Source organism: Anolis sagrei, chromosome X (assembly GCF_037176765.1).
Source record: "Anolis sagrei isolate rAnoSag1 chromosome X, rAnoSag1.mat, whole genome shotgun sequence".
NCBI lineage: Eukaryota > Metazoa > Chordata > Lepidosauria > Squamata > Dactyloidae > Anolis > Anolis sagrei.
Genome location: NC_090034.1, coordinates 78,959,781 through 78,986,227, shown reverse-complemented (window position 1 = coordinate 78,986,227; position 26,447 = coordinate 78,959,781). Strand labels below are relative to the sequence as shown.

At 49.9% G+C, this 26,447-nt stretch overlaps 1 protein-coding gene and 2 long non-coding RNA genes across 3 annotated transcripts in view; all 3 read right to left on the bottom strand.

Moving 5' to 3' along the window:
• PHACTR4 (phosphatase and actin regulator 4) overlaps window positions 1–2,600 on the bottom strand; it is a 123,171-nt gene extending 120,571 nt beyond the window's left edge. The window contains exon 1 of the mRNA XM_067460559.1: window positions 2,472–2,600. The gene's annotated coding sequence lies outside the window, so the exon portion shown is untranslated. The remainder of the gene's footprint in view (window positions 1–2,471) is intronic.
• Window positions 2,601–21,405: 18,805 nt separating this feature from the next.
• Window positions 21,406–21,918, bottom strand: LOC137097895 (uncharacterized). Its single transcript, XR_010910502.1, has 3 exons — window positions 21,886–21,918; window positions 21,604–21,750; window positions 21,406–21,486 (listed from the first exon to the last, which is right to left on the bottom strand). It is a non-coding gene; the product is annotated as an uncharacterized lncRNA (long non-coding RNA).
• Window positions 21,919–24,363: 2,445 nt separating this feature from the next.
• LOC137097896 (uncharacterized) lies at window positions 24,364–24,969 on the bottom strand. Its single transcript, XR_010910503.1, has 3 exons — window positions 24,935–24,969; window positions 24,572–24,645; window positions 24,364–24,389 (listed from the first exon to the last, which is right to left on the bottom strand). It is a non-coding gene; the product is annotated as an uncharacterized lncRNA (long non-coding RNA).
• Between the last annotated feature and the right edge of the window lie 1,478 nt (window positions 24,970–26,447).

Here is a 26,447-nt window from a genome sequence, read left to right as displayed (position 1 = left end):
ATAAAAAAAAATTCGTTGCTATTTATCACTGTAATGTTGCTACTGTTATGAGTCGTAATGTAAACATCTGATATGCAGAATGTATTTTCATTCCCTGGACCAAATTTGGCACAAATACCCAATACACCCAAATTTGAATACTGGTGGGGTTGGGGGGAGGGATTGATTTTGTCATTTGAGAGTTGTAGTTGCTAGGATTTATAGTTCACCTACAATCAAAGAGCATTCTGAACACCACCAACGATGGAATTGAACCAAACTTGGCAGTGGCACAGCGGTTTAAACCACTGAGATGCTGAACTTGCTCACCCCAATACACCCAAATTTGAATACTGGTGGGGTTGGGGAGGGATTGATTTTGTCATTTGGGAATTGTAGTTGCTAGGATTTATAGATCACCTACAATCAAAGAGCATTCTGAACACCACCAACGATGGAATTGAACCAAACTTGGCAGTGGCACAGCGGTTTAAACCACTGAGATGCTGAACTTGCTCACCCCAATACACCCAAATTTGAATACTGGTGGGGTTGGGGAGGGATTGATTTTGTCATTTGGGAATTGTAGTTGCTAGGATTTATAGATCACCTACAATCAAAGAGCATTCTGAACACCACCAACGATGGAATTGAACCAAACTTGGCAGTGGCACAGCAGTTTAAACCACTGAGATGCTGAAATTGCTCACCCCAATACACCCAAATTTGAATACTGGTGGGGTTGGGGGAAGGGATTGATTTTCTCATTTGGGAGTTGTAGTTGCTAGGATTTATAGTTCACCTACAATCAAAGAGCATTCTGAATACCACCAACGATGGAATTGAACCAAACTTGGCAGTGGCACAGCAGTTTAAACCACTGAGATGCTGAACTTGCTGACCAAAAGGTTTGTGGTTTGAATCTGGGAGTTTGGGAGTTGTAGTTGCTGGGATTTATAGATCACCTACAATCAAACAGCATTCTGAACACCACCAACAATGGAATTAAACCAAACTTGGCAGTGGCACAGCAATTTAAACCACTGAGATGCTGAACTTGCTGACCCAAAGGTTTGTGGTTTGAATCTGGGAGTTTGGGAGTTGTAGTTGCTGGGATTTATAGTTCACCTACAATCAAAGAGCATTCTGAATTCCACCGATGATGGAATTGAACCAAATTTGGCACACAGAACTCCCATGACCAACAGAAAATACTGGAAGGATTTGGTGGGCATTGACCTTGAGTTTTGGAGTTGTAGTTCACTTATATCCAGAGAGCACTGTGGACTCAAAAAATGATGGATCTGGACCAAACTTGGCACGAATACTCAATATGCCCAAATTTGAACACTGGTGGAGTTTAGGGGAAATAGACCTTGACATTTGGGAGTTGTAGTTGCCGGGATTTATAGTTCACCTACAATCAAAGAGCATTCTGAATTCCACCGATGATGGAATTGAACCAAATTTGGCACACAGAACTCCCATAACCAACAGAAAATACTGGCAGGATTTGGTGGGGATTGACCTTGAGTTTTGGTGTTGTAGTTCACCTATATCCAGAGAGCACTGTGGACTCAAAAAATGATGGATCTGTACCAAACTTGGCACGAATACTCAATATGCCCAAATGTGAACACTAGTGGAGTTTGGAGAAAACAGACCTTGACATTTGGGAGTTGTAGTTGCTGGGATTTATAGTTCACTACAATCAAAGAGCATTCTGAACCCCACTGAGGATAGAATTGGGGCAAACTTTCCACACAGAACCCCTATGACAAACAGAAAATACTGTGTTTTCTGATGGTCTTTGGCGACCCCCACGACCCCTAGGTTGAGCTCTATATCTTCCCTCTAGCCAGACTGACAGCATTGTTTGAAAGCGCGGGGATGTCAATGCTTTTCTAGGGGCTACAGACATGAAATATTTGCACTGCCTGCCCAAAGTTTGAAGCAGCTAGAAAATATTACAGAAGTGAAATTTTGTAATTTTGTAATTGTATTCTGCTTTTGTGCCAGCACAGAAAAGCGACCCAGGAGATTCCCAAACTGTGTGTTAGGAGCTTCCCAAACCGGCGGCCAGGAATTGTGGGAGCTGAAGTCCAAGACACCTGGAGGGAGGGCCCAAGTTGGCCCAAGCCTGCTGTAAACCTTCATCCAGGTCATTAAACAGTATGGGGGCAGGACTAGTAGATCCCAGCTGAACATTAGAAAAACTTCCTGACCGTGCGAGTTGTTCAACAGAGGAACTCTCTGCCTCGGAGTCCCGTGGAAGCTCCTTCCTGGGAAACTTTTAAGTAGAGGCTAGGTGGCCATCTGTTGGGAGGGCTTTGATTGTGCTTTCCCTGCATGGAAATACAATACCAAACTTTCTTACAGCCACTGACAAAGTGGAGCACAACACAGCTCCGTAGTGAAGGGGGCTGGACTAGATGGCCTTTAGGGGTCCCTTCCAACTCTATTGTTGCTATTCTTATCCTTATTTCCCTCACCTGTCGGTAGGCCTTCCTCCGTCCCTCGGCTTCTCCTCAGGCGACGATGTCCTTCTCTCTCTTTCTCCCTCCCTTCCGCGCCTCACCGTCCCTTCAGGGCTGAAAGCCTTCCCGCCGGAAGTCCTGCTCCGGCCGCGGGGCACGACGGGACTCGTAGTCCGAGGGGAAGGTGTCCTGCCGAGGCCACGCCCCCTCGGGCAGCCCCTCAGGCAGCCAGGCAGCCAGGCGCCCTCTTCCGCCCCCAGGAGCACACTGCACCCACCTTGGCCACAGGTCTGTCCAGCTGCCAAAGGGCTTAGCAGAACACTCTCCTGGTTTAACTTGTTATTCACAATACATGGTTACTATTAGAATATTTATTTAATTTATACCCCACTTGCTATACATTATTATTATAGTAATAGTAATTTTATTGATTAGCCCTTAGGCCACACTTACTTACTTAGGCGATCCCTTGTTTTCCGAGGATGATTGTCTTCCAGTGTTCTTGTGGGTCCATATGTGGCTGCTCTGCATCTTCTTCCGCAGTGAGGGCATTGGTTTCCAGGTGGAAGGCGGTCTCAGTCAGGGTTGGCTTGATGCGCCTTCCTCTTCGCACGCTTCTCTCTTTCGCCCTCCATTCGTGCCTCTTCAAATTCTGCAGCACTGCTGGTCCCAGCTGACCTCCAGCTGGAACGGTCAAGGGCCAGGGCTTCCCAGTTCTCAGTGCTATGCCAGAGTTTTTAAGGTTGGCTTTGAGCCCATCTTTAAATCTCTTTTCCTGTCCACCAACATTCCGTTTTCCGTTCTTGAGTTTGGAATAGAGCATCTGCTTTGGGAGATGGTGGTCGGGCATCCGGACAACGTGGCCGGTCCAGCGGAGTTGATGGTGGAGGACCATCACTTCAATGCTGGTGGTCTTTGCTTCTTCCAGAACGCTGATGTTTGTCCGCCTGTCTTTCCAAGAGATTTGCAGGATTTTCCTGGAATTGTTCCAGGTGTTGCATGTGACGCCTGTAGACAGTCCACGTCTCGCAGGCGAATAGCAGGGTTGGGAGGACAATAGCTTTATAAACAAGCACCTTTGTATCCCTACGGATGTCCCTGTCCTCAAACACACTGCTTCATTTGGAAAAATGCTGCACTCGCAGAGCTCAGGCGGTGTTGTATTTCGGTGTCGATGTTGACTTTGGTGGTGAGGTGGCTGCCAAGGTAGCGGAAATGGTCAACATTTTCTAATGTTACACCATTAAGTTGTACCTCTGGCATTGGGGAGGGGATGGCTGGTGACTGCTGGAAGAGCACTTTGGTTTTCTCGATGTTTAGTGACAGGCCAAGCTTCGTGTATGCTTCTGCGAAGGTGTTTAGAGTGGCTTGTAGATCTTCTTCTGAATGCGCACAGACGACATTGTCATCATTTTATTGATTAGCCCTTAGGCCATATCACAATACCAAACCAAACAACAAGGCTTGATGAGACTTGATTGAATTCTATGTAAGTTAAAATACAGCTTAATGGTGTAACATTAGAAAATGTTGATCATTTCCGCTACCTTGGCAGCCACCTCTCCACCACAGTCAACATCGACACCGAAATACAACACCGCCTGAGCTCTGCGAGTGCAGCATTTTTCCAAATGAAGCAGAGAGTGTTTGAGGACTGGGACATCCGTAGGGATACCAAGGTGCTTGTTTATAAAGCTATTGTCCTCCCAACCCTGCTATATTCCTGCGAAACATGGACTGTCTGCAGACGTCACATGCAACTCCTGGAATGATTCCATCAGCGCTGCCTCCGGAAAATCCTGCAAATCTCTTGGGAAGACAAGCGGACAAACGTCAGCATGCTGGAAGAAACAAAGACCACGAGCATTGAATCGATGGTCCTCCGCCATCAACTCCGCTGGACCGGCCATATTGTCTGGATGCCTGACCACTGTCTCCCAAAGCAGTTGCTCTACTCCGAACTCAAGAACGGAAAAGGGAATGTTGGCGGGCAGGAAAAGAGATTTAAAGACGAGCTCAAAGCCAGCCTTAAAAACTCTGGCATAAACACTGAGAACTGGGAAGCCCTGGCCCTTGACCGCTCCAGCTGGAGGTCAGCTGTGACCAGCAGTGCTGCAGAATTTAAAGAGACACGAATGGAGGGTGAAAGAGAGAAACGTGCCAAAAGGAAGGTGCATCAAGCCAACCCTGACCGAAACCGCCTTCCACCTGGAAACCAATGCCCTCACTGTGGGAGAAGATGCAGGTCAAGAATAGGGCTCCACAGTCACCTACGGATCCACAAGAATACAGATCATTGAAGACTATCCTACTCGTCCAACGAGGGATCGCCTAAGTAAGTTAAAATAAGACACTTATAACAACATAGTAAATAAGATCTGATAAAACTGAGTATATACATTATATTTCCTTATCACCCCTGGATTATTATTATATTTATTGATTTATTGATTTAGAACTTTTGTATCCCGTTCTTCTCTACCTCCGTGGAGGGATTCAGAATGGCTAACAACAGCAAGGATTCAATGCTAGACAATAAATAACATCATAAAACAACATAACCAATAAATACATATAAAATTCTAAAATACATTCTAAAATACATATAAAAGACAAATCATTAAGTTAAAACATCATCCAACTCAATCCAAACATTGTGGTCAAATAACTCTTAGTCTATACCGGATCAATCCATCAGTCTGCGAATTCCTGATTCCAAAGCAGGATTTTAGCTGCTTCCTGAAGGACAGGAGGGAGAGGGCAGACCTAATCTCTCCGGGGAGAGAGTTTCACAGCTTGGGGGGAGGGGGGGCACCACAGAGAAGGCCCTGTCTCTTGTGCCCACCAAGAGCGACTGCGAAGGTGGTGGGACTGAGAGCAGGGCCTCTCCGGAAGATCTTAAAGTCCTTGATGGTTTATAGGGGAAGATATGTTCAGACAGGTAAACCGGGCCAGAACCATGTAGGGTTTTATAGGTTAAAACCAGCACTTTGAATTGTGCTCGGAAGTTAATTGGCAGCCAGTGGAGCTGGTGTAACAAGGGAGTTGTGCGCTCCCTGTACCCACTCCCGTAAGCAGCCTGGCTGCCGAGCATTGGACTAGTTGGAGCTTCCGGGCAGTCTTCAGAGGCAACCCCATGTAGAGTGTGTTGCAGTAGTCTGTTTGGGATGTAACCAGAGCGTCATGGCCAAGTCAGACTTCTCAAGTCAGACTTTTCCACAAGTTTTAACTGTGGAAAAGCGCCTCTGGCAACTGCCAAAACCTGGGGTTCCAGGCTCAGCTATGAGTCCAGGATATTTCCCACGCTTTATTAAAATATTTAAAGCAATGCTTTTGGATTTGGAAATATTAGCTGTGTACAAGAAACGGACGTTCCTGAACAGACTCTGAACAGAAGTGGAGTGGGCAGATCAGAAGACAACCTAAAAGAATCCTCCATCTCGTATGACTGTGGAGCAGGACAGACAACTTGTCCACTATGCCCTGCCTCATGTACAGTGTAAAAATTGCTGGAGGCTACAGACAAAATGGACGCTGTTGCCCATTTTTGGTCAAAAGATATTTAGCCGCTTGTGCTCCTTCAATTTTTGTCAGTTTTATACTAATTTGTGAAGTGCTTTTGATAGGAAATAAATAAAATCCTTCCCAAAGGGGAGCCAAAGGTCTTAGGATACAAGATCCTTATTTTATACACAATAAATTAAATAAAGACATTGTATCGTAAGCCCTTTGGCTCCCCTTTGGGAAGATAAAGCGATGTATAAATCAATAACTATAATAAGAATGTATATAATTCATTATAACACAATACATTAGGGAGCCCTAGTGGCACAGCAGGTTAAACCGCTGAGATGCTGAACTTGCTGACCAAAAGGTTGGTGGTTCGAATCTGGGAGTTTGGGAGTTGTAGTTGCTGGGATTTATAGCTCACCTACAATCAAAGAGAATTCTGAACTCCAACAATGATGGAATTGAACCAAACTTGGCACACAGGACTCCCCTGACCAACAGAAAATATTGGAAGGGTTTGATGGGCATTGACCTTGAGTTTTGGAGTTGTAGTTCACCTACATCCAGAGAGCACTGTGAACTCAAACAATGATGGATCTGGACCAAACCTGGCACAAATACTCATTATGCCCAGACATGAACACTGGTGGAGTTTAGGGGAAATAGACCTTGGCATTTAGGAGTTTTACTTTCTGGGATTTATAGTAAACCTACAATCAAGCAGTACTCTGAACCCAGCCCACAATGGATTTGCACCAAACTTGGCACACTACCTACATGGCAAACCTTGTATATTGGTGAGGTTTGGGAGGGGTTGTTCTTGAATTCTGGGAGTTGTAGTCCACCATCACCAAAAAGGAAGAGAAGGACAGGTAGAGAGATGTTGGGCCTTCTCTGCCTAAGGGGTTCCTAAGACCATCATAAGTATGTGTTTTCTCTTGTTTTTTTCCCGACCCCTCTGAAACCCCCCCTCGCAACCTCCCCCTCGCAACCTCACAGCCTAGAACAGGTTAAGAAATGCTGTTCTAGGCAGATATAGCCAGTGGAGAACACTGCAAGGATGCAGTGAACAATGAATGCTCATGAGTTTTCTTGTTTTTCTGTCCAAATTGTCAAGTTCTGCCTGCATCCAGTTCATGATGCCAGCAGTATATCTTATGACAGGTATGGCCCAGATGTAGATGGCCTTGATGGTATTGCTTCCGTTGAGCTTGCTTTTGAGATTTTTTCTGACCCTTTGCGTGCATTCTTTGCTGACTGCAGTTTTCACATGTTAATGTTTGATGTAGTATGCCCATAGGTCTCTGGCTGGTGACACTTTATTGGTTGGCCACTAGGCATGTTTATGCCCTCACTTTCCCTTCTTCTGTGCCACTGTCGAACATTTGTCCAAACTGAACTCTATGCTGATATCAGTGCTAAAGATTCAGACAATGTTAGTCAGAGACTGGATTTCAGTTTCAGTTCTCCCATACAGCTTCAGGTCATCCATATATTGTTGTTGTTGTTGTTTTCTATATTGTTAGACTCATAGAATTTTCAAAGCGGTATTTTATGAAAATGGGATTTAGGTGTATGCCTATAGCAGTACGAGGTACTTTTTCTTTTAAGGAAATGAAACCCCTTTTGGGGGGAAAGAGGGGTCTAGCAGCCCTTCTGTCATGAAATGCTGACTGTGTATTTTGATTTCATGTTTTCCTTTTCTTTTTTAGTTTCTCTGATTCTTCAGGTGGAATCTCTTTTCCTGCCATTTGAATCCCTTGCTCTGTTGTGTCCCAGTCTCCTCAATGGGGCCTCCCTTAGTATGTTGAAACACGGCTCCAATGACCCTTCTCTCAGCCTCCTCTTCTTCAAGCGAAATGTACTCATCGGTTCCTCAGAGGGATTCATAACTTCTGGACTTTTGACCCTTTTGGTGGCCCTTCCTTCTCTGGACCCTTCCACCTGTCCCTCTCCTTCTTGGGATTGTGGTCTCCAGAAATGGACACAGGATGATCCCAGGTGAGTTTCTGATCAAAGCAGAACAGAATGGGGCTGTGACTCCCCTCCATCGAGACACCAGACTCCGACTGATGCAGCCCAGAATCACATTGGCCTCTTTTGCTGCAGCTTCACACTCTTGACACATTTTCCACTTTCAGACTACTAAAAACAGGGTTCGCTACTATCCACACTTTTGGATTTCCACAAGGAGCAGATCCCCCAGGAAAGCATTTGAAAACACATAAACACACACACACAAATAGTTGTTCTTAAAGAAATATAACACATTTTATTGTCACAGCCATGCCATCATGGTCACAATATGATCTCAACTAGACACACACATTTGCACCAACTACATCTCCTTCCACACTGCCCCTTATCCTAGGATCTGATCCCAGGTTATCTTCTTATCCTGGATTATCTGGCAGTGTAGACTCATATAATCCAGTTTAAAGCAGATCATCTGGGATCAGATCCTGGGATAGAGGGCAGTGTAGATCCAGTCTACATGGCAGCATTGTCACCTTCTCTCACTTCTTCCTCTTAGGCCCCGTCTACACTGCCACAGAATCCATTTTGAAGTGCAGTTAATCAGAATTCTGGAACTAGATTACATGGCAGTGCAAATGAGGATTATGGCTCCATCTCATACTGCCCATTTCATGCCGTTTGAACTGGATTATATGGTCGGTGCAGAGAAATATGGATGAGCCTGCATTCCCCATACAATGCAGTTCAACCTGCACAAAAGGGTCAGTGTGGATGGGGCCTGAGTTGCAGGTCCTGGGTGGCTTGGGTCTCCCTCCCCAAAGGAATGCAAGGAAAGCGCCAAATGAAAAAGAAAGGGGTACACTTATTCTAAACACAGATGTTTAAACCTGTAGAGCAGATATTATACACTTGGTTACAAAACGGACTATAGAAGAATGCAATGTTAAATCACAATTTACATCAGTGTTGCCCAACATGACAACCCTGGTTAAAAAGCCTATACAACAGAGAGAACTATGGCTCCATCTACACTGCCATAGAATCTAGTTTGAACCACAGTTAAAATGCATTCTGAAACTGGATTATATGGCAGTGTAATACATACTTCATCACTTTGAATGAATCCACTATAAATCCGGTTGCTGCTTCCTGCAGAATTCTGGGCTTTGTAGTTTAGGGAGGAGACTTTAACAGCCTCACTAAACTACAAACCCCAGAATTCTGTAGGAGGCAGAAACAGGAATTTAAGTGGATTCATTCTCTATTGTGATGAGGATAGCCTGATCTACACTGTGCATTCCATGCAGTTTGAACTGTATTATGTGGTCAATGCAGACCATATAGCCAGATTGGATCTACATAGCAAGATTATCTGGCTGTGTAGACTCATATAATCCATTTTGAGGAAGATAATCTGGGATCAGATCCTGGGATAGAGGCCAGTGTAGATCCAGCCTCCACGGCAGCATTATCATCTTCTCCCACTTCTTCCTCTTAGGCCTCATCTACACTGTCATATAATCCAGTATCAATCACAGTTAATATGGAATAGAGGGCAGAATAGACCCAGCCTCATATGCAGTTAAACCTGCACGAAAGGGTCAGTGTGGATCAGGCCTGAGTTGCAAGCCCCGGGGTGGCTTGGGTCGTCCCCCCCCCCCCCAAAGGAATCCAAGGAAAGCGCCAAATTAAAAAGAAAGGGTTACATTTATTCTAATCAGATATTATTAAACAATACCATTTTGGACTAGACAATTCTATCATATTAAATTAGAATAAACCAAGAGTGGAGGGCTTCTCCAGTCGCACTGTTCAAGGGAGGTTCTTCCCCTCTGGCGCTAGGCTGTAGGTCCTGGGGTTTGCAGAGGAGGGAGGGGGCCCTTGGAAATCCCCCATCTGCCAGAGTGGCCTGGACCTCCCTCCACTGCCAGCCCCGGATCCACAAGAGGCAGCCAGAGCAGCCAAAGGGGAAGAGCAGCGCTTTCACAGTGGAGTGGGATCCCCTCCTGCACAATAACACAGCTACAATATACTAAATAACAACAAAGCAAATATATATATATATATGGAAGTCCTGTCTTCCCTCTCCTTATTCTTGCAGGTGCCAGTCAGGGTCTCTCGAGGTTAATGTCCCTTGATGGTCAGGTTCCTTCACTCTTAAGCGTCCCTTGCCGGTCAGGGTCCCTCGGTGGTCAAGCTCCCTTGAGATTAATGTCCCTCGATGGTCAGGGTCCTTCGTTCTTAAGGGTCCCTCGGCGGTCAGGGTCCCTCGGTGGTCACTGTCCCTCAGATCCTCCGTCCAGAGCGGCCCTGCAAGAACGGCAGGGAAGCGTCAGTGGGGAGCGCTGCCCCTCCTCCTCCTCTTCCTCCTCCGTGGCCCCAGCAGCCAGGCCTCCATCCAGGTGAGAAGAGGGGCAGGTGGGGGGAGGGCAAGGGGGGCCCAAGGGGGATCTTGGCCCATTGCTAGGGGAGGAGGAATGGCCACCTGCTTCATAGGTTTGTAAAGACCACTGACAGCCGCAAATGGGTCGGCCTTCCTCGGGGGTTCCACTGGAAAATACAAATGCAACCTTCTCCATGAAGTCTGTGGATTTTCATTGCAACTGTGCAACTGTTCAGATCATTCTAGAGCTTTAGCACTGAAACATTTTGGCAAAGGCCCCGTCCACACTCCCTGATGAGTATATAAGCCCGTGGGTGGGGCTGAGCCTTAGTTCCTTTTTTCCGCTGCGATCGGCAGCTGTAGGAACCTCTTCTAGTAGCTGGAGCCTTGGCAGACAGCAGAGCGCAAAAGCTCCTGAATAGCCCCAGCCAGGGACGAAGTCTAAAGACACTCAAAAGAAGATCAAAAAAGAAGGCAACTCACTGGCATGTGGCCTTTGAGCCCTCCTCGTCTGAATTGGGACCTTCCCCAATCGGGAGCCTTTGCTTCCCTCCTCCTCATTGGAGGGGCCATCCCACCTGACTCCTGCAGAGTTCTGGATGGAGCTGGATAAGTGCAAGCAGCAGCACCATCAGGAAAACTCGGGTGTCAGCCCTGAAACCTTGCCTCCTCCCCAGTCGCGAAAGCGAGAGACAGACATCAGTAGATGCCGCCACCAGGAGGGAAACCGATCCCCACGGTACCAACAGTCTTTGCTGTCTGTGGATTCTTGGTCCTCGTGCTCCCACAGCCCATCCAAGGCATTCCATTTCTATTCATGGTCATGGTCACCTGACCCAAGGGCCTACGACCCATACTCAGATTATGGCTGTTTTCCATACCCCCCCCCCCCAATATGGGAGATATCACTATGCAAACTGCTATTAGGACAGGAAACCGTACCCTGAGTCTGGGGCGAGGTGTCCATCGGCCCCGACGGCTAGTATCCCTCCCTCCGCAAAGAGGACATCCCACACCGACCAGCAGCGGGCCCCACTCAGATGGCTCCAGCGACAGTTAATATTTGCTCTCCCCAATGGGAAGAGGAGGATGACCACAAACAATCTGACTCTGATGCAGGGGAAGCCGCGACCCCAACAAAAGAGCCGCATGGGAACCCAGAACCTGATCCTCTCCCCTCAGAGGAATTTAAAAATGTCTTAGCCCTCCTTATTAGGTTGGCGTGTGCTCTCAATCTACCTACCACGCTGCCCACAGCATTAGTGGAAGACCCTTGCTTCCCGTCTTCAGAACAGCAGACTTCCACTTCTACAGTTTTGCCTCCACTACCCTATTTACTCCAAATAATCAAGACACCTGGAGTGTCTCCATCGCTGGTCCCAGCCACTACCAAAAGGGATTTCTCCTCAGCTTCTTGGCTGGCTAAACAACCCAAACCCAACTCAATAGTCACTGGTGCTCAATTGCACCCGGCACAAAGAAATCAAACCTCACTTTCTGATAGAGAAGGGAAGAAGCTTGATGCCATGGCCAAAAAGTTTTACTGTTCAGCTCGCCTCTTTGCATGCATGGCACACTATGGCGTCTATACGAGCGTATACCAAAACGTTTTATGGAGCAAGATTGTCCCCTACTTGGACATACTCTCTATGGGTAAACAAGCACTAGCCAAAAAAATTTAAGCAGGAAGCATGCTCACTAGCGAGTCTACAAAAGGAGCTTGCCAAAAATACAGCAGATGGACAAAGCCCTCCAATAAGGTTGCTATTGTTCTTGGAATTGCCTTTGCCTGTCCAGTGCATCCCCTGAAGAAGGCCAACTCCATGAGTGGTGAAACACTTTGGGCTTTTTTGAGCCAACAAAGCAGGCAGCCACCTTTCTCCAAGTGGAGCTGAGTCTCCCGAATGGCCTAGACAGATGGGGGCTGCGACCCTGTGACCCTCCCCCCCTGACCCCTCTGAGTGGGGACAGAGGGAGGGATGATGGTGTTGGGGGGGGCAGGAGGAGGGAGGCGTGGCAGTGCCTGGAGGGGAGGGGGAGGGGAGGAGGGGCAGGACCCCTGGGTGGGCAAGAGGGAGGGAGGCGCCCTTGTGGGGATGCCACCTTGGGGACGAGGAGGCGGTGGTGGCATCCCAGGCCGAGAGGGAGGGGTCAGGGGTGGCAGAAGTCAAAGGAGGCGGAGCCCAGCACAAGTGGAGGAAGGAAGGCCCAGGGAGCAGGTGGTGGCCCCTCCCCTCCAGGCCCCCAAATCCCCCACAGAACAGAACAGAGCACAACATTGAGCGATATTCGAGAAGACAAAAACCCGAAAGGAACAAAAATTAAAAAGAACATTTTTAAACATGTGCTGTTGCTGATGATCTTATTTGCCCAATTGAAGACTTAGTGGAAAATATCCAAAAAAGGATCTAGCAATGTTTATTTGGCAAGGAAAGAGAGCAAGGATTAAATTTATGAACTTAACGGATGAAAATAACAGAGGAGGCTTAGGACTCCCTGATGTAAAATTATATTATGAAGCATGTGTATTAGATTGGAGAAAGGATTGGACAACTCTCCAAAAAGCAAGGCTGGCACACATCCCTGTGGTGTGATAAGAGGAAAGAGGAGGAAAACTTCACCAACCACTTTGTTAAACAATACATTGATACAAAGATAACTTCTGTATCAAAACTCCCTTGTGGATCTCCCCGCTAGAGGCATGCCAAAGAAGAGAAACAGGAGGTGAGGTATGGCCCGCATACTAAGAAATCATAAGAAAACAGAATGGAAATTTTATACTGAAAGCATGAGAAGAATTAAACATATCAGGAACAAATTAAACTTAGGTTGTTGTAGGTTTTTTCAGGCTATATGGCCATGTTCTAGAGGCATTCTCTCCTGACGTTTCGCATGTATCTATGGCAAGCATCCTCAGAGGTGACAGATGCAGGAGAAACGTCAGGAGAGAATGCCTCTAGAACATGGCTATATAGCCCGAAAAAACCTACAACAACCCAGTGATTCCGGCCATGAAAGCTTTCGACAATAAATTAAACTTATATTGGAACACTTTTTATTGGGAATTACAGATGAAAAATTAGAGAAGAATAAAGATGTCTTCTTTAACTATCTAACAACGGCGGCCAGAATAGTATACGCGCGACACTGGAGAGTAAAAGAAACCCCCAACAATCAATGAATGGTTGACAGGAATAATTTTGCTTTCATATCAGCAAAATCCAAGAAAATAATAATCCCAGAAAAGAAACAGGCTGGACTCTTTTGATCTATTATATGAAACAAAAGAAGATGAGGATAATATTATGAATCAGAAGAAAGAATAAGAAGAGAAAGAGTCAGACTTTGGAACTTAGTAAATAATAATAACAACAAGAAATAAAGGACCATTTACTTTCTTTTTAATCCACAATGAAGATGATGGGAAGCCTACCAATTTTCCCCAGCCCTTGCCTTCCCTCACTCCTTCTCCTTATCCCCACTTCCCCCCACCTCACGCAGTTCCCCCACCACATCCCTAACTTCCCTCCCTTTCTTCCCTGTTTTTATTTATTTACTAGCTTGGGGACCCGGCGTTGCCCGGGTTATTAGAGAAAGTGGGTAATGGCGGTTCTGTATGCCAAGTTAGGTCTTTATTGGTCTTTGGATAACGGCTGCATTATTTTCAGGAATTGAGTGAAGGTACTTGAAGTCCCATCATCCATGGCCCATCCTCCTACAAACAGCAGCAGGATATAGAGTGGGTCATGGGGGCATTGTGTGCCAAGTTTGGTCTTTATCAGTCATTAGATGAGGGTGGCAGTGGTGTCAGTAAGTGAGTGAAGGTACTGCAAGTCCCATCATCCAAAGTCCATCCCCTTTCAAACTGCAGCAGGATGTAGAGTGGATCATGGGGGCTCTGTGTGCCAAGTGTGGTCTTGATTGGTCATTAGAAGAGGGTTGTAGGAATCTTTGGAAGGGAGTGGAGGTACTTGAAGTCCCATCATCCATGGTTTGTCCTCCTCCAAACTGCACCAGGATGTAGAGTGGGTCATTGAAGCTCCATGTGCCAAGTGTAGTCTTGATTAGTCATTGGCGAGGGTCTCAGTGGTTTCAGGAAGTGAGCAAAGGTACTGCAAGTCCCATCATCCATCTCCAAAGTTTTCCAAATAACACCAGGACATAAAGTGGGTCATGAGAGGCCTATGTGCCAAGTTTGGTGTTGATCCGTCATTGGATGAGGTTTGCAGAGGTCTCAGAATGTGAGTGAAGGTACTGGAAGTACCATCATCCATGGTCCACCCTTCTCCAAAACTGCAGCAGGATGTAGAGTGGGTCATGGGGGCTCTGTGTGCTAACTATGGTCTTGATTGGTCATTAGATGAGTTTTGCAGCAGTCTTGTGTAGTGGAGGTACTTGAAGACCCATCATCCATGGTCTGTCGTCCTCCAAACTGCTCCAGGATGTAGAGTGGGTCATTGAAGCTCCATGTGCCAAGTTTAGTCTTGATGAGTCATTGGCGAGGGTCTCAGTGGTCTCAGGAAGTGAGTGAAGTGACTGCAAGTCCCATCATCCATTTTCAAATTCTTCCAAACCGCACCAGGATGTAGAGTGGGTCATGCTGGGTCTCTGTGTAAATTGTGGTCCTGATCCATCATCGTTGGCAGTTGTAATGGTCTTAGGAAGGGAGTGCAGGTATTGCAAGTCCCATCGTCCATGGTGCATCCTCCTTCAAACTGCACCTGGGTGTAGAGTGCATCATGGAGACTCAGTGTGCCAAGTTTGGTATTTATTGGAATTTGGATGAGGGTTGCAGTGGTCGGATGAATTGAGCAATGGTACTGCAAGTCCCATAATCCACGGTCCATCCCCGGCCAAACCACACCAGGACGTAAAGTGGGCCATGAGAGGTCTATGTGCGAAGTTTGGTCCTGATCAGTCATTGGATAAGGTTAACAGCGGTCTCAGAATGTGAGTGGTGGTACTGCAAGTCCCATCATCCATGGTTCATCCTCCTCCAAACTGCAGTAGGATGTAGAGTGGGTGATGGGGGCTCTGTGTGCCTATTTCGGTCTGTATTGGGAGTGTTCTGACCCAGCCCCCTTTGGCCTTTCCTTTCCTCTCTTTCTCATCTCGGAATGTTGGATTTGAGGCTGGCCAATCAGAGAGCATATGCAAATTTCCTTCTGTCATGCCCTGTTTCTGCCATGAACCCTCTTCTCCACCAGGGGCTCCTATTGAAGCTGGCCAATCAGAGACCATATGCAAATAGCACCACTGCGGCAGCCAATCCGAATGTTGGAACTTTCAGGCTGGCCAATCAGAACGCTGGCACATACACCGCCCTCCCTCCGCCCTTCCTCTGTCCGATACAAACACTCTTCTTTATTATATACTAGCTTGGGGACCCGGCGTTGCCCGGGCTATTAGAGAAAGTGGGTAATGGCGGTTCTGTATGCCAAGTTTGGTCTTTATTGGTCTTTGGATAACGGCTGCATTATTTTCAGGAAGTGAGTGAAGGTACTTGAAGTCCCATCATCCATGGGCCATCCTCCTACAAACAGCAGCAGGATATAGAGTGGGTCATGGGGGCTCTGTGTGCCAAGTTTGGTCTTTATCAGTCATTAGATGAGGGTGGCAGTGATGTCAGTAAGTGAGTGAAGGTACTTCAAGTCCCATCATCCAAAGTCCATCCCCTTTCAAACTGCAGCAGGATGTAGAGTGGATCATGGGGGCTCTGTGTGCCAAGTGTGGTCTTGAGTGGTCATTAGAAGAGGTTTGCAGCAATCTTCGGAAGGGAGTGGAGGTACTTGAAGTCCCATCATCCATGGTCTGTCCTCCTCCAAACTGCATCAGGATGTAGAGTGGGTCATTGGAGCTCCATGTGCCAAGTGTAGTCTTGATTAGTCATTGGCGAGGGTCTCAGTGGTCTTAGGAAGTGAGCAAAGGTACTGCAAGTCCCATCATCCATCTCCAAAGTTTTCTAAACAACACCAGGACGTAACGTGGGTCATGAGAGGTCTATGTGCCAAGTTTGGTCTTGATCCGTCATTGGATGAGGTTTGCAGAGGTCTCAGAATGTGAGTGAAGGTACTGGAAGTTCCATCATCCATGGTCCACCCTTCTCCAAAACTGCAGCAGGGTGTAGAGTGGGTCATTGGAGCTCCATGTGCCAAGTTTAGTCTTGATGAGTCATTGGCGAGGGTCTCAGTGGTCTCAGGAAGTGAGTGAAGTGACTGCAAGTCCCATCATCCATTGTCAAATTATTCCAAACCGCACCAGGATGTAGAGTGGGTCATGCTGGGTCTCTGTGTAAATTGTGGTCCTGATCCATCATTGTTGGCAGTTGTAATGGTCTTAGGAAGGGAGTGCAGGTATTGCAAGTCCCATCGTCCATGGTGCACCCTCCTTCAAACTGCACCAGGATGTAGAGTGCGTCATGGAGACTCAGTGTGCCAAGTTTGGTCTTTATCGGTAATTGGATGAGCGTGGCAGTGGTCTCAGGAATTGCGCAAAAGTACTGCAAGTCCCATAATCCATGGTCTATCCCCAGCCAAACACACACCAGGACGTAAAGTGGGTCATGAGAGGTCTGTGTGCCAAGTTTGGTCCTGATCAGTCATTGGATGAGGTTAACAGCGGTCTCACAATGTGAGTGATGGTACTGCAAGTCCCATCATCCATAGTTCATACTCCTCCAAACTGCAGTAGGATGTAGAGTGGGTGATGGGGGCTCTGTGGCAAGTTTCGTCTGTATTGGGAGTGTTCTGACCCAACCCCCAGCCTTTCCTTTCCTCTCTTTGTCATCTCGGAATCTTGGATTTGAGGCTGGCCAATCGGAGACCATATGCAAATATCCTTCTCATGTCCCCGTTTCTGCCATGAACCCTCTTCTCCACCAGGGGCTCCTATTGAAGCTGGCCAATCAGAGACCATATGCAAATAGCACCACAGCGGCAGCCAATCAAAACGCTGGCACATATTCCTCCCTCTGTCCGATACAAACATTCTCTTTTATTATATACTAGCTTGGGGACCCGGCGTTGCCCGGGTTATTAGAGAAGGTGGGTAATGGTGGTTCTGTATGCCAAGTTTGGTCTTTATTGGTCTTTGGATAACGGTTGCATTATTTTCAGGAAGTGAGTGAAGGTACTTGAAGTCCCATCATCCAAAGTCCATCCTCTTTCAAACAGCAGCAGAATGTAGAGTGGATCATGGGGGCTGTATGTGGCAGGTTTGGTCTTGATTGGTCATTAGAAGAGGGTTGCAGCAATCTTTGGAAGGGAGTGGAGGTACTTGAAGTCCCATCATCCATGGTCTGTCCTCCTCCAAACTGCACCAGGATGTAGAGTGGGTCATGGAGACTCAGTGTGCCAAGTTTGGTATTTATCGGTAATTGGATGAGGGTTGCAGTGGTCTCAAGAATTGAGCAATGGTACTGCAAGTCCCATAATCCATGGTCCATCCCCGACCAAACCACACCAGGACGTAAAGTGGGTCATGAGAGGTCTATGTGCCAAGTTTGGTCCTGATCAGTCATTGGATGAGGTTAACAGTGGTCTCCGAATGTGAGTGATGGTACTGCAAGTCCCATCATCCATGGTTCATCCTCCTCCAAACTGCACCAGGATGTAGAGTGGGTCATGGAGACTCAGTGTGCCACATTTGGTCTTTATCGGTAATTGGATGAGGGTTGCAGTAGTCTCAAGAATTGAGCAATGGTACTGCAAGTCCCATCATCCATGGTCCATCCCCGACCAAACCACACCAGGACGTAAAGTGGGTCATGAGAGGTCTATGTACCAAGTTTGGTCCTGATCAGTCATTGGATGAGGTTAACAGCGGTCTCAGAATGTGAGTGATGGGACTGCAAGTCCCATCATCCATGGTTCATACTCCTCCAAACTGCAGTAGGATGTAGAGTGGGCCATAAGTACTCTGTGTGCCAAGTTTGGGCCTGGTCTGTGATTTGTAGGGGCTACAATGTTCTGTGGGAAGTGAATCGGGTGAAGGTACTGCAAATCCCATCATTAGTGGCCCATCCTGCCCTGAACTGCACTGGAAGTCCCATCATCCATCGTCCGTCCTTCTCCAAACAGCATCGGGATGTAGAGTGGGTCAAGGTGGCTCTGTGTGCGAAGTTTGGTCTTGATCGGATCAGAGACCATATGCAAATTTCCTTCTCATTTCCCCGTTTCTGCCATTCACTGTTTTCTCCACCAGGGGCTCCTATTGAAGCTGGCCAATCAGAGACCATATGCAAATAGCAGCACTGCGGCAGCCAATCCGAATGTTGGAACTTTCATGCTGGCCAATCAGAACGCTGGCACATACACCGCCCTTCCGCCCTCCACAATTCCTCTGTCCGATACAAACACTCTTCTTTATTATATATATAGATATAGATATAGATATAGATAGATATAGATTTATTTATTATTTCGAGGTTTTATATACCGACCCTCTCACCTTCATAGAGGGATTCGGACTGGTTCACAACATGTGTTAACATACAAAAAATATACAATAACAACACAATGCTTTACCTGTTTTACCTAATTGGAAAATTTCAATAAAAATTAATGATAAAACAACAGAGGGGCCAGAGGGGCCCTGGCAGTCTTCCTGCTCTGCTCTGTTCTGCTCTGCTCTGTTCCAAGGGCCCCTGGTGGCAATGGGGCCCAGAGCGGGGGTGGGGCTTCTGCAGGGGGCGGGGCTTCCCTGGGCCAGGGCTGGGCAGATTCCCGGCTCCTTGGCGCTACTTCCCTTTGGGGCTGCGGCACAGCTGGAGCGCAGGTCTTCCTGTTGGGCGCACACTTGGGGGATCATGGTGTTCCTGCAAAGGGAAGAGAAAGCAGGGCTTGGGTCTCCTTCCATGGGTGCCTCCCTTAGGGCCTGCACTGAAGGAGACCTCCTAGGCTGACTTGGACCCCTCGCTTTTCTCCTCTTCTGCTCTTTCTGCCCTGCGACTCCAACTGCCTGAGTTGGAGTCTCTACAGTCTGGAACTGATCAGACTAAACACTGTTGCTTTGTTTTCCTTCCTTCCCAAAGCTCTTTACAAACCTCACTCCCTTCTTCCCTTTCCCCCTCCCTCCTTCTTGCCTTCTCTCTCTTTTCCACCCCTTCTTCCCTCCCTCCCTCTCATCTTCCTTCCTTCCACCTCCTTCGCTTCCTTTTTCAGCCCTCCCTCCCCTACCTCCCTTCTTCTTTTCCCTCCTTCCCTCCCTTCCTTCTCCCCCTCTATTCCTCCTTCAACCCTTCTTGCCTACTCCCTCCCATCTTCCATCCCTCCCACCTTCCCTCCTCCCTCTATCCTTCCTTGCTTTATCTTTTCTCTCTCTCCCTCCATTTCCTCCCTCCTTCCTCCTGCCTCTCATCTTCCTTCCTCCCTAGCTTCCTCCTTTCCATTTCTCCTTTCCTCCCTCAGTCCTCCTTCCCCCTCCCATCTTCCATCCCTTCCTCCTTCCCTCCCTCCCTCTCTCCTCCCTCACTTCTTCCTTTCCCTTCCTCCCTTCCTCTCTCAGTTCTCCCATCTTCCATCCCTTCCTTCTTCCCTCCTCCCTTCCTCCTTCTCTCCTCCCTTGCTTCCTCCTTTCCCTTTCTACCTTCTGCTCTCAGTCCTCCTTCCCCTTCCCATTTTCCATGCTTTCCTTCTCCCCTCTCTCCCTTTGTCTCTCCCTCCCTCTCCTCCCTTGCTTCTTCCTTTCCCTTCCTCCCTTCCTCTCAGTTCTCCCATCTTCCATCCCTTCCTTCTTCCCTCCCCCCTTCCTCCCTCTATCCTCCCTTGCTTTCTCTTTTCCCTTCCTCCATTTCCTCCCTTCCTCCCTCTCATCTTCCTCCCTCCCTCCCACCTCCCTTGCTTCCTCCTTTCCCTTTCTACCTTCTGCTCTCAGTCCTCCTTCCCCCTCCCATTTTCCATCCTTTCCTCCTTCCCTCCCTCCCTTTGTCTCTCCCTCCCTCTCCTCCCTCGCTTCTTCCATTCCCTTCCTCCCTTCCTTTCTCAGTTCTCCCTCCTATCTTCCACCCCTTCCTCCTTTCCCTCCTTTCTCCCTTCGTCCCTTCCTCGCTCTCTCTTCACTTACTTTCTCTTTTCCCTCCCTCTTCCCTTTTCTCCTCCCTTCCTCCACTTCTTCCTCTCTCCTTTCCTTCCTCTGTCCTTTTTTTCCTCCTCCCTCCCTTCCTCCCTCCCTTACCGGTCCATCAGGTGGGTGGCTCCTTGGCGTACTCTGGGGGGTACTTCTGTCGTCCGCAGGTCGCCACCAAGCGCCAAAAAGCAGCTTGCAGTCCATGTCGGGAGTGGAGGGCAGAGGTCCTGGCAAGGATGGCCTTGGTCTCCCAGCCAACTCGCCTGACTTCAGGGTCATGGTCGGCAAGGAGGAAGATCAGCCCTGGAAGGGAGAGAGGGAGGGAAGAGAAAAGGTGAGGGAGGGCACACGGACCCCCCAGGGAGCCTCTCTCCCCAGGCCCAGGCCCTCTCAGGCCTCGAAGGTGCAGACGTTACTCTGGGTCGCGATGCTGCCGATCTTGTGAAGCAGGTGACCTGGAAGGAAGGCAGGCAGCAAAGAAGAGAGGGATGACCTCCATGAGCAAAGAGTGCCCTAGAGTTCCCTGACCCCCATCCTAGACCTAAGGAAGGGAGAAGCCCCAGGGGAGGCCCAGGGGGCCTTTGTAGGCAGAAGGGAGGGAAGGGGAGGAAGGGGAGCCTGAACTTCCCTCTCCTCAAGGAGGCTCAGGGTCCCCAGGAAGGGCTCCAAGGACTGTTCTACAATGGGGGTGGGGGGTCCCTCTGGGGAAAAGGCCCCTCCTGCTGCCCCAAAGGCTGACCTGGAAGCCAGGGGTGGGCACGAAGGGGGCTAAGACCCTCTTGGTCCCTTACCGAGCAACATGGCTGCCGCCTTCTTTGCTGATGAATGTTGGCTCTTAAAAAAAAGCAGGAAGCCATACACCTTCTCCTCCAACTCCCACCTGGAACTACAGTGCTGGATCTGGAGGAGAGAGCGGGGTCAAAAGAGGCTGGGCAGAAGGGCCCTTGACTGCCAGGCCTTAGGGTGACCACTGACCAGGCGCTTGGAGATCTTGTGCAGCAGCTCCTGCAGGCTGAAGGTGTCCCGCGCCAGAACGCTGTCCTCCAGGTGCCATTGCAGGACCTTCGCCGCCTCCCGGAGGGTCTCCCTCGCAGCCTTCCAAGAGGAGAAGGAAGAGGGAAGCTGAGCCAGGCTCCCTTGGAGGGCAAGGGCCCCCTCCATCCTCCCTGAGCCCCAAGGCCTTGTGGGGCCAGAGCTGGGCTTCCCTCCTACCTTGGCAACCTCCTCATCCTCATCTTCCACGTGCACCAGCACCGCCAGGAGGCCATGGATGGTCTGGCGCTCCTGATTGGGATCTTCTGGGCGCCACAGAAGATGTTGGAACCATTCCAGGGCTGCCTTCCGGATCTTGGCCGCCTCCTAAAAGGGGGAGTGAAAAGAAAGCCATCTTTCCCCCGTTTCCTTGCCTGAAGTCCCTTCTCAGGGCATGGAGAGAGGGAAAAGCCAGCTCCCTCCCTCCCTAGCCAAGGAGGAGGCCCAGGTGCCAAGACTCACGTGGTGGAAGAGAAGGCGGCAGGCGGCAGCCAGGTGAACCTTCGCGGGGCCCCGGTCTTCTTCCTGAAGCAAGGGCTCCAGCTGGCCAGCCAGGTCCAGGAACTCCAGGGTGATGTTGTTGTGGGGGGATTGCAGCCCCGCAGTGACCCCGTCCAGGAGCTCCCTAAGGCCCATGGTCTGCAAAAAGAGAGGAAGGAGGGCCAAGTCAAAGCACAGCCCTGTGTAAGATGTACCCCGCCTCCCCCCTTCTTTGAGGAAGGAACCTTCCAGGTTCTTCTTGCTACGACTTCAAGAGCAAGGCCTGCTGGGCCTCTCTGTGCTGCGCGGAGCCTGGGCTGCGCTTGACTTACCTCCCTGTAGGTCTTGCAGAGGAGGAGAAGACCCTGCCTGCTCTGATGTTGGACGGCCAGGCTGCGATGTTGGAGCCAGGCTGTGAGCAGCGTCCAGGTCTTCTCCGGGGAGTGAGGGCGCTGGCCGATGTGCAGTAGCTGAAAGAGAAGAGGAGAAGCGTGAGGGGCTAGAGCCAGGAAGGGAAGCACTGTCTCTTCTCACCTCGCCAGCCGTGCCCTAAGGCCCTTTCCAACCCCAAAACCCAGGCCGACCAACCCTCCTCACCTGAATATAGAAGGCCACCACGCCGGCTGAATGCTCCAGCGGCGCTTCTGCCTCCCAGGTGGAACTCAGGTGCTGGAGAAGGGAAGAAGAGGACTTGAGGAGGCTCCTGCAAGACAAAAGAGACCCCCTGAGGGAACCCAGCCAGAGAGAACAAGCCGGGCCTCCTCCCTGAACCTCCTCCGGCCCTTGCTCCTTACTGTAACTGGAGGGCCATCCCCTCGGAGCAGATGCTGGGATCTTCAAGCATCTTTTCGGAGGTCTCGTTGAGGGACACCCAGGCCACCCTCTTCACTAGCACTGAGATGATCTTTGCCAATTCTCTGCAGAAGAAAAAGGAAAGAAAAAGGCTTACTTCCCAGTGGAGGGTCTGAGTTCCCCATCAGCCTCCCCAAAAGGGCTGGGAGTCCTGCTGACCCTTCCTCCCCACCCGCTCCTTACGCTGGAGGAACGTAGCTGCTGCTCCGGTTCCTGCTGGGCACCTCCAACCCAGGCCTTGTGACCTCGATGAAGTTGGTCACCAAGGCGAGCAGAAGCTCCAGGAACCACCCCTCCAGGCGAGTGCTGTCCCTGATGTGCTTTATGATCCCGCCGATGGCCCGCGTCGCTCTTGCCTGCGGAGAGAAAGGAGGAGGTTTGGACCTCAACAGAAGGAGGGCTCCTTGTCAAGGCTGGGAAAGAAGGGGTCTCATTCTCCTTCCCCTTACCGTGGCCGCATCCCAAGTAGGGCCGCCCTGTTCCTCGCCCTCCTGGGCTAGCCAAGGGCCCTCCTTCACCTTGGCCAGGAACAGGTCCAGCGCCGCCTCCAGGCAACAATACTGTGAATTTAGTACGGCGCATACTAATTCACCACAAGGCCTGTGAATGAAGAGAGGGAAGGGGGAGCCATGGTCAGGGCCAGCCTTGTCTCCGATCCCATGGGGAGACCGCTAGGGCCCCATCGGGACAGGGGAGGGGCACCCCCAGGCCCAGCTGTCTTACCTCCCATTGGACTCCAGAAAGTGGTCCGTGGCCATCTTGAGGTGTTTGCGGGCCACGTAGTCTACTGCCTGCATGGCCTCTGCAGAGGAGGGACTGCAGACCAGCTGGCAAAGACGATGCAGGTGTTCTTTCGCCTGAAAGCAAAGAAAGGAGGGAAGAAACAATGGCACCCGGCAGCCATGGAAAGGCTCATGGGGCCAAAAGTGGAGGGAGAGAGTTGACAGGTGAAGTGTGTTGAATGCCTGCTGAGGGTAACTGGGCATTGGGCTCCCAACATACCTTTCCAGTGGCCAGAGAGACCACCAGGTGACGAACGAGAGCCGAGAAGAGCAGCCTACCTGAAGGCCGGATTTCTCTGGGACGAACCTGCAGGAGGCCCCTCTTCATCTCCTGAGGAAGGCATTGGGCAATGCCTCCTGGATGGTGGTCCCAGGCCTGGCCGGGGGAAACTCTGGGCCTTACCTGCTCTGGGTCCAGGGAGGACCACCTCCGCGGGTGCAGGGCCAGGTCTACAGCTTCCTCGTGGCTCAGGGAACTGGAAGAGTGAGAGGCACAAGGAGGTGAGGCCTGGCAGGGCAGGGACGGAGGACAAGGAGCAGGGCCGTGGTCATCCCACCCGGGCAATAGCAATGCACCTGCTCGAACTGGGAGGAGGGTCCCACACCTCATCCTCCAGGCTGGCGATGTCTGCCAGAGTTGCCTCGTCAGAGTCCTGCAAAACACAATTGGGCAGAGGAGTGAAAAAGGGGCCAAAAGAGAAGAAATTGGAAGGCAGACCAGGGTGGGAGGAAGGAGGTGAAAGGAGGGGCAGGGAGAGGAAAAGAGATGGTGGGGGGTATAGAGGAAGGAGCCCACCCCTCTTTCACCGTCCCCTTCCCTTCCTTACCGTCTTCTGAGGGGGCTCGTTGACACTGCAAGGAGAGAGAGACAAGAAGGCAAGGTCAGAAGAAGTCCTCCCCTCTCTTCTCTCTGGTGGAGCCCCCCAAGCCCCCATGGAATAAGAGTGCAGGCTAAGGCCCTCTTGGCCTCAATTGGGAGAAGGAGGGAGGAGACCTCTGCCTGCCATGTTCCCCTGAAACTGGGAAGGAGGTACCTCTCTGTATTGAGGTCCAGGGCCACCCACTCCGGCAGGAACAACTCGGAAGGGATCCCAACTTCCTTTGAGCCCTGTTGAGGGGGAAGAAGGGGGAAGAAGAGAGAAGTTAGTGCTGTGCCTTTTGCCACACCCTCCCTCACTCTTTCCCACATTAATTCATACTGCTAATCCTGGAGAGGGTTGGACTGCAACCCCCAGACCTCCTCCCCAATGACCATGGTGCCTGGGCCTGATGGGACTTGAGAGTTGCAGGATTCCCACCGCAAGGGAAGCCTCTTCAGCCAAGGGCCACTTGAACTCAAGGAGTCTTGGGGTGGCCCTGAGCCAGCTCCCCCTTTCCAGCCCCCCTCTTTCACTCACCAACTCTTTGGGTAGTTTGTTCTGTGGCGGAGTTGAGATCTTCTCCGAGAGGAAGCTGCTAGAAGGGCAAGGGACAGAAGAAGAGCTCAGCTTGGGATCTCCTCCATTCTCTCAAGGTCCCCAAGGCCAGCCCCACCCCAAGGACCTTCCAGGCAATGTTCTGGGAGGCCCCAAACCCCCGGGCCCCAGCCTGCCCTACCCCCCCCCCCAAATCATGGGCAAGAGGTACCTCTCTGCTCTCTCGGAGGACGTCAGGCTCCCCCTCTGCACTTCCAGGCTGCTGGCCTCCCAGGGGAGCTCCTCTCTCCCCAGAAACTGTAGGGAAAGGAAGGGAAACTCAAGGCTCCAACAAAGAAGGGCTTCTCCTTCTGCTACAACCTCTCTCCCTCCAGTCATGTTTGGACTACCACCCTCAGCATTCTTCTCAGTTGACCACACTGTCAGAGGCTGCTGGGATTTGCAGTCCAACGACACATGAGGGCTGCAGGATCTCCTCCGCTCTTTAGCAGAGGCCCACCTGGGAACCAAAGTGGAATCGGCCTCCTTTCTTGGATGCTGACCGCTGCCTTGGCCCAGCTTCTGTGAGGGACAGGGAGTGAACGGGATGGAGGAACCCAAGGGGAAAGGACGGCTATCCTTCTCCAGGGGTCACCATGGGACACTCAACCCACTACTCATCTCCTGTCCCTGAAGCTCTGTCTCCCTCTTAAGGCGGGCACCTCTTCTGCTTTGGTCAGACCCTGCCTGGAATAGGACTGTGTCCAGTTCTGGGCACCAATGGTCAGAACAGACAGGGACAAACTAGATTGTGTTTAGAGAAGAGTGACCAAAAGGGTGAAAGGTCTGAGATCTATGACTCCCTTTGAGGACTGGTTGAGTGAAAAGAGAAGGCGGAGAGGGGGTATGAGGGCCATGTTTAAATATTTGGAAAGGTGTCCCATTGGGAATGGGGAGCTTGATTCCTGTGTCTACAGCTGCTGATGGAGAGTAGATTCACACATTCATAGAATCAGAGTTGGCAGATATCCCCAAAGGCCATCTAGTCCAGCCCAGTTTTGCCATTCAGTAGAAGGAAGCCCTACTGGACTCCCAGGCAGGAAAAGCCCTCTATCAAACAGCATTTTCTGTCAGGAATTTATTCCTGATGTTTAGGGAGAATCTCTTTTCCTGCAGTTGGAAACCATTGCTCCTTGAGGCCCTTGTCTCTGGAGCAGCGGAAAACAAGCTTCCCTCTCCTCAATGGGACATCTCTTCTGATATTCAAACCTGGCTCTCATGCCCCTTTCGGCCTTCTTTTCTCCAAGCTAAACACACTCTGCTCCCTGAGCTGGTCCTCATAGGAATGCATGTCATTCAGTTCCTTACCAAGCTTCTTAAGCGACCAATGTCCAATGTGGCAAATTGCAAGTCCAGAGTTTTCAGGCCCATGGAAATGATCTGCCAGGAATGGGAAACCTAGAGTTTTTGTTTTATTGCTCTACCCCACCAACTGGCCAGACCACCAAGTTTGGAG